We start from the raw sequence: 7,586 nt of genomic DNA on the forward strand, positions 1-7,586 counted from the left end.
CCCAAATATGAACCATTGACAGTTTCCTAAATGAGCTGGTGGAGTTCTGCAATTAAACAAAGCATCAAGGCCTCTTCCCTAGGTGGAAGGTCTCAACTTCAATATTAGAATTGCCTGGGGAGTCAGGAAAAGACCTGGCCAGGCTGTGATGTGCAAGTAGTGCTTTGTTTTTTTATCTTCCTGGAATGGAAGGGTGGACAACTAAATTTTCAGACATTTTGAACGAAGCATAGCTCACACCTTTAATCCCAGCCATCAGGAGGCTGGGGCAGGAGGATAACAAGTTGTAGACCAGCCTGGTTACACAGTGAAACCATCCTGCCTCGGATAAAACAACAACAAAGTGGCTTTACCGAGATGTTATTAAATTTTAAACCATATAAACTTAGCTGAAAAGTCGGGGGGGGGGTGTCAGAAGTCATCACAGCCTCACTATTTAACCACTTCCGGTGATTCCAAGAGTGTCTGGGCCTGTGGATCTGTGAGATGGAAACCCTACAGAGTTGGTACGTACCTGTGAGATCATCTGTGGATGCTATGGGATGTTATGAATTGTACTAAATAAAAGGAGGAAAAGGAGTCTTTCGGTAACCAAAGCCCAATGTAAGGCAGTTGTTCCCGTCACTGGCCGCTCCTCCTTGTTTCCTCTGACTCATGAATGTAAATGAAAACAGAAGCGTGGTTCACAGCTGAGCTGTGTTCCCTTGTCTGCTGCAGCCCTGGGTCGACCGTGGTCTGCCAAGGGCTTTCTGAAAGGGCCTGTTGTGCAATTTACAATCAAGAGCGCTGAACCTTTTCGTTGTTTGTAATGGCGTCCTGACCGTCCCAATGCCAGTAGCGTTCATAGTGTACTCAGCACGCATCTCATCCTGCTGCACGTGATTGCTAAGAACTTATCAGAATGCCTAGTCACAGTAAAGAATCGGCCTTAGTATTGATGCTTTAAAAAAAACCTACTAGTTGAGGACTCTGTCAGTAAAACATTTGCCTCACCAACACAAAGACACGTGTTTAAGCCCCATGAAAAGTGGCAGGCATGGTGGTGTATGGGATCTCAACTCTGGGGAGGTGGAGACAGGAGTAGTCCTGGGGCTCACTGGCCAGGCAGTATCAGCTAAATTCTGAGCTTCAGGCCAAGAAGAGGGCCATGCTCCAAGGAAGCAAACGGCCTTCCAAAAAATGACATTAAGATTGTGCTTGGGCTCCCAGAAACATAAGTGAGCATGTGCCGGCATACACGGGAATACTCCTGTTGGGTCTAACATCCTCCTGAAGTTGTCCCCATCCTGAGGTACCATCTGACAGGACATATTTCCAGTGTGCAGACATTTAGATATGACACGGTATGCTCACACTTGAAAGAGCACAAACCTGCTACAGAATTGTTCACCCTAGAAGGAGGTAAAGAGAAGGGTTCTGCTGGTGCTTGGTCTAATGTTGGAAACACACACGCACACACACACACACACACAAGCATGCATGCGTGTGCACAGGTGCACACACACACACACACACACACACTGGGTGCAGCATAGGACTTGAGCACTTTCTTCTTCTAAAGAAAAGTGGCAGGTGTGGGGGAGAGCACCCTACACTTTTGAGCCCCCTGGCCCATGAGTTTTCTTGGTCTTAGGAGGTCACAAGAGCTTCCCTGAAGACTGAAGCCGCTTAAAGAGCAGGTCTGTCTTATTGATTGCTGGAAGTAGATCACTGAGTTTCCTGCATATTTGGCAAATAAACCACTGGGTTGTATCAAGATAAAGCTATTCTGAATATTCCACGATCAATCACGGTGTGCTAATTTCATATGGTTCTCAGCAGCCATTCAAAATTGCATTCGGTGACATAAGGAAATGCCCATGGTTTGACATCATCGCAAAGGGAGAGCTACAGAGTAACACATCAATTACCAACCAAACTTGGCTTCAAGAAGCGCACACTAAATATTTTCCAGATCCTGACAAGGCATAAATCAACTCTTGGCTCATGTCGGGTTCATTTAGGGGAAACAAACACTTCACAGCCCTTCGGAACACAACAAAACGATGGAAGGGAAGCCTTTGTTTACATCATGACTGTTTCCCTAGCCATGGTGTGAACTTGAGATGGCAGCTGGGAGATGAGGCAATGCTGAGCCCCAAGAACGTGAAAAGATCCTCCCTGAGGTTGTCCCTGTCCTGAGGTACCATCACACAATGCTAGCGTGCAAACATTTAGACATGGCATGGTATAATCCACACTTGAAGACATGTAAAGCCTGCTACAGACCACTTCGGGACTCTTTTGTAACAGATCTTTGCAATATTTAATGTTTGGGAATTTCTAGTTTGTGCACTGTTGGCCCCATGTGGATAAAAGAAGGAAAACCATGGTGATCTTTAGGTAAGGGCTAGGAAGCATGAGAGGTGAGCTAAAATAGTCCTGTGAACTCACACACTGAGTGAAAATCTTCCTGGCTATAGCTGGAAACGGCTGGCTGGGGAGGAGCTGGGCAGACAGCTTGCTTAACACGCTTAGCAACACTTGGGACTCCAACACACATTACCAAATAAATCATTCACCATTGTTCCAGGCCTGTGACTCTCCCGGACATTGCAAGACAAACACTTCTGTGTACAGGAGCCAAGAATGGGAAAACAAGCTGGCCAGTTCCCTCCGGACCAAAAATGTTATTAGGTGGTGTATGAACCTGGCCTTGGCCCATCCCTCAGCCCATTCCCTGCCTTACCAGTGTACAAAAGTTGCGGGGGATGGAGTGGCTAGGAAGCAGGGTAGAGTCAGCTTCCAAAACAGGAGTAAGAACTTGCAGCTGCCCCCACCCTGCATCCTGCAATGACCCACACCAGGAACTCCACAAGGGCATAATTCCAGCAAGAACAAAGATGCAGGGATGGATGGGAGGGTATGAGTGGGTATGCTCTATGTAAAATAGATACATGTATAGAAATGTCCTTGAATAATGCAGTTCCATGTACAGTGAGTGGTTATGCTGAAAATATTTTAAAAGAAAAAAATAAGGCATAAGTGAAGATAAAAATTACAACACAGAAAACACTAAATATCTCTGATAGGTAAGCATGCAAATATCAGGGGTTTTTAAGACTTATGTTTACTCATGTACACCTGTCTGTGTGTGAGTGTGTATGTGTGCCTTGTGTTGGGGGGTGTCCTCAGAGACCAGAAGATCGTGTCAGGTCTCCTGGAGCTTGACTTACTGGCAATTGTGAGCTGTCCCCTGTGGGTGCTGGGAATTGAACATGGATTCTCTACAAGAGCAGCACGCTCTCTTAACTGCTAAGCCAGTCCCCAAGTATTAGTTCTGAAACATCCATACGATGGGCATTAAAAATTCTATTTGAAGGACTGAAGCTTAGTGGGTAAGTGCTTGCTATGTGTCCTGGATTGCTTCCTGTTCCTGTGATAAACACTATAATCAAAAGCAACTTGAGGCGGACAAGGATTTATTTTGTCTGAGCACTTCCAGGTCACAAACCATCATCAAGGAAAATCAAGGCAGGAACTCAGGGCAGGAGCTTGAGGCAGAAACCAAGAAATAATGCCACTTCCAGGCTCACTTCCTCTGGCTTGCTCGGCTGCCTTTTTCTACAGGTCTGTTGGCCCCCTGAGGCCTGGGCCCTCCTACACCAACTAGCGATTAAGGCCGTGCCCCATAGACATGCCCGCAAGTCAAATTGATGAGGCAACTCCTCAGCTGAGACTCCCCCTTCCCTATGTCTATGTTTGTTAACAAAAATAACCAGCACAACAGACTTACACATGCAGACAGCACACACATGAACATACACCACACACATACACATTCACACTCACAAAAGATATTTGCCAGAAATTTTGATAGCAAAGAGATATCTTCATAGTGACCTAAGAGACAGAAATCTGATTGGCAGCTACATCTCCATTTTTATATGAGTAAAACGGACACCAGAATGGTTTATGTGGGGAAAATAAATACACAGATGCAAATGAGGATTAAGGTGGCTTTGCATTTTCTTGACATGCAATGCTTGAGCAATCACAACTGATAAACCTGTAATCAAAGATTCTGATAGAACACACACCCTCTGGGTGACTCCAGAAGCCAGGGGCCTTCATGGGATTGAGGAGAGAATGTGTTGTCCTGACAACTTTAGAGTGTGATTTGTTTTATTTTGGCTGTAAAAGGCATTTCCAGAGCACTTCTGTGTGTAAGTGTGTTATAGTCTGAATATGGAGTGAGCTCAAAGAAGACTGGGTGCTGGGGGCTCAATGGTCAGCTTGTGGTGCTACTGAGAGGTGATTGGTTCATGAGAACTCTGGCTGAACAATCTATTAATGAATGTGCAGGTGAAGGGACACTTGGAGGGAGAGTTCTGCCTTCACGCTCTGCCTCACCTTGGGCCCAGAAACAATGGGGCCACCCAACCTTTGCTGCCTGTCACATTTATATTTATTGTCAACCTGACAGGATCCAGAATTACCTTGGAAGCAGACCTCTGGCCATGTCTATGAGCTAGACTGGGTTATTGAGGTAGGAAGGCCCGCCTAAACTTGGTGGCACCATGCCATGGGCTGAACTGAAATAAAAAAGAGAAAGGGAGCTGAACACCAGCTTTGCCACCTTCTGCTTCCTGCCTGCAGATACCATGGGACCAATTCCCTCACTCTTCTGCTGCCGTGATGGTACCCACCATGATGGACTGTGTACCCTTCAACTGCGAGCCAGAAGACCCTTACACTCTTGCTGGCAAGTCTTTTGTGACAATGATGGCAAACTGCCTGGCACAAACACTGTGGGAGAAGTTTGGGATCTAGACTTCAGGCACAGGAGCTTCCTTTTGTAATGTCAAAGGAGGCAGAGATAAAAAAAAAATAGCCACTGTAGTTCAAAATCAAGTTAACCAAACAATCACGAAGTCCTGAACACTGGCCGCATGAGTGACTACTGGTTTAGGTTGGTGCCATAGCTCTTTACGGACATCTGCTCTTTAACATCCCCGAGCAACAAGTGAGGAAGTCCCCCATCTGATCCCTACTATGCAGGGGAGTGTGCAGGCTTGGAGAAGCCGATGTGGAGAATGAGCCAGGTAGTGGTGGTCCACACCTTTGTTTGCTTGTTTGTTTATTATGTATACAGTGTTCTGCCTGCGTGCCAGAAGAGGGCACCAGATCTCATTTTAGATGGTTGTGAGCCACTATGTGGTTGCTGGGAATTGAACTCAGGGCCTCTGGAAGAGCACCAGTTAAGAGCACTCTTGACGTCTGAGCCATCTTTCCAGCCCAGCCCACACCTTTAATCCCAGTGCTCAGGAGGCAGAGGCAGGCAGATCTCATAGAGCGAGTTCCAGGATAGCCAGGACGATACAGAAAAATCCTGTCTACAAAAACAGACAAACGAAAGGACCCTGGGTACACACCTTAAGTCAGCCTCTAGTGCAACTGCTTGGGTCACTTTACTTTAAAATTGGATACGAGGTAACTCTCGTGGGCCAGCAACAGTGGTTCTGGAAGGGAAACCCAGGAAGCCTTTATGAAGGGGTGGGTACCAAAACAAGGTTTCAGATGATGGTTCAACCAAAAACTGAAGAGGAGGAGAAAGGAATCTTACAGGTCAGGAGCTGGAAGCTCAAGGGGCTCAAGAAACTTCAGCTAGTGTAACAATAAACAGGCTGAGCTTGACTACCTCTCAGTGTGGCCACTGGCCCTCACAGTGGCCCCTCACAGTGGCCCCTTTGGTGGGTGCTGGCTTCTGGCATAACTCCTTCTGCTGGCAGGAACACAGCTCCAAATTCCTCTCTAGAAATGAAGGAGACTGGCCAAGATGTGTCAACCTGCTTGGTGTCACTTAGTTTCCCTGTCATTGCCCAGAGAGATGGCTGACACCTCGGGAGCGTGTGTCGGCTTGGTGCAGACTGCCCCATGACAAGTGCTCACAGGGAGAAACTGTCCAAAATGGCCACAGTCAAAATGTTAACACCAATGGAATTCATAGGAGCACTGGGTGTGGCTTGTCACAATGGTGGGGACAGTCGAGAGATGGGGTAGCTGAGGGCAGTAATTGCCCCACTGAACAACATAACATTCCCCAGCCCTGCCCAGTGTCCCCCAACAGGTATCCTTGAGGAGAGCTAACCTGCTGTGGATGGTAGATTTCAACACAGAGACTGAAGTCAAAACTCTAAGAGAAGACGGGAAACGTCCTGACTCGAGGCAGACAGGAAATGTCCTGACTTCCTAGCCGGGACAGGAAAGCAACACACAAGATGAAAGTGAGATTAACAGATGGGAATCTGTCAAAATGAAGCCCTCTGCTTGACAGACACCTTCCTTCCAATGTGAATAAGTAAACAGCACAGAGATTGGAGGAGCAGAATGAAGAAACCGGAGTCTGTGAGGAACGGGAGTCCAGGACACATCTGCAAACTCTTAGGTAACTTAATAACAAAAAGGATGATAAAATAAAAATGAGGCAAAAACTTTCCCCAAAGAAAGTAAATAAATGAGGGTTTTTTTTTTTATTGCATGGTTTATTGGTTTTCTCAGTCACTCTCTTGCTGCTCGTTTGTGACATGGTTTTGGTATATATCCCAGGCTGGCCTCAAATTCCCTATTCTCTTGCCTCAGCCTCTCAAGGCAGGGCCACCATGCCCAGTTACAACTAGTTCACAAATGTGTGATAAAACGTTCAGTACTATTTCTCATTAGGGAAATGTAAATTAGCGCCATAGTGAGAATCATTAGTAACACTTGAAGAGTTAAAAAGATGTGAAATCTTTTAGAACTGCAGCTCTTTCTGGATCCCCCAGAGCGTATCTGCACTCTTCTTCAAGCGGACCTCCTCTTCAGAAGTCAGAGTCACCTTCACAACATCTGAGATTCCATTTTGTCCCAGGACACAGGGGACACTGAGGAAGACATCATCCTTGATTCCATAGAGACCCTTAATCATGGTGGAAATGGAATGCACCTGCCTCAGATTCTTCATTATGCTCTCTGCCAAGTCAGCCACAGAGAGGCCAATGGCCCAGGACGTATAACCTTTCAGTTTGATCACCTCATAGGCGCTGTCAACCACCTGCTTGTGAACCTCCTTCCACTACTCCCTGTCTGCATCAGAGCCCAGTTCTGGGTTCAGATTCTTCAGGGAGACACCAGCGACATTCACGCCACTCCACACAGGCACACTGGAGTCCCCGTGCTCCCCCAAGACCCATCCGTGACAGCTCAGTGGGTGAACACCCAGCCTTTCTCCCATCAGGTAACGGAACTGAGCTGAGTCCAGATTGCAACCACTCCCGATGACTCGGTTTTTGGGAAAGCCACTTATCTTCCAGGCCACATAGGTCATGCAGCAGGGTTTCTATGGAGACCGCACACTGTCTCCTCATCTGAGCTGTGGTTAGGGTGGTTGTGTTCCCACAGCTCTACCCTGATGCTAAGTGGTACTTGTGTAGTGGTAACCTAGTTGGTGTGACACTGCCAACTGTGTGCAGGCTTCAGTTACCCTGTGAACCTGCTGTGTCTGTGCTATGCACCTTCACCAGACATGCCTAGGCCAATGATTTCCCAGTTAGTCATAACCTGGCTCC

At 47.0% G+C, this 7,586-nt stretch overlaps 1 pseudogene; it reads right to left on the reverse strand.

The window, feature by feature from the left end:
- Nucleotides 1–6,772: 6,772 nt before the first annotated feature.
- Nucleotides 6,773–7,345, reverse strand: LOC101994713 (annotated as a pseudogene).
- Nucleotides 7,346–7,586: the final 241 nt, after the last annotated feature.

The sequence above is a fragment of the Microtus ochrogaster genome, chromosome 1 (assembly GCF_000317375.1).
Source record: "Microtus ochrogaster isolate Prairie Vole_2 chromosome 1, MicOch1.0, whole genome shotgun sequence".
NCBI lineage: Eukaryota > Metazoa > Chordata > Mammalia > Rodentia > Cricetidae > Microtus > Microtus ochrogaster.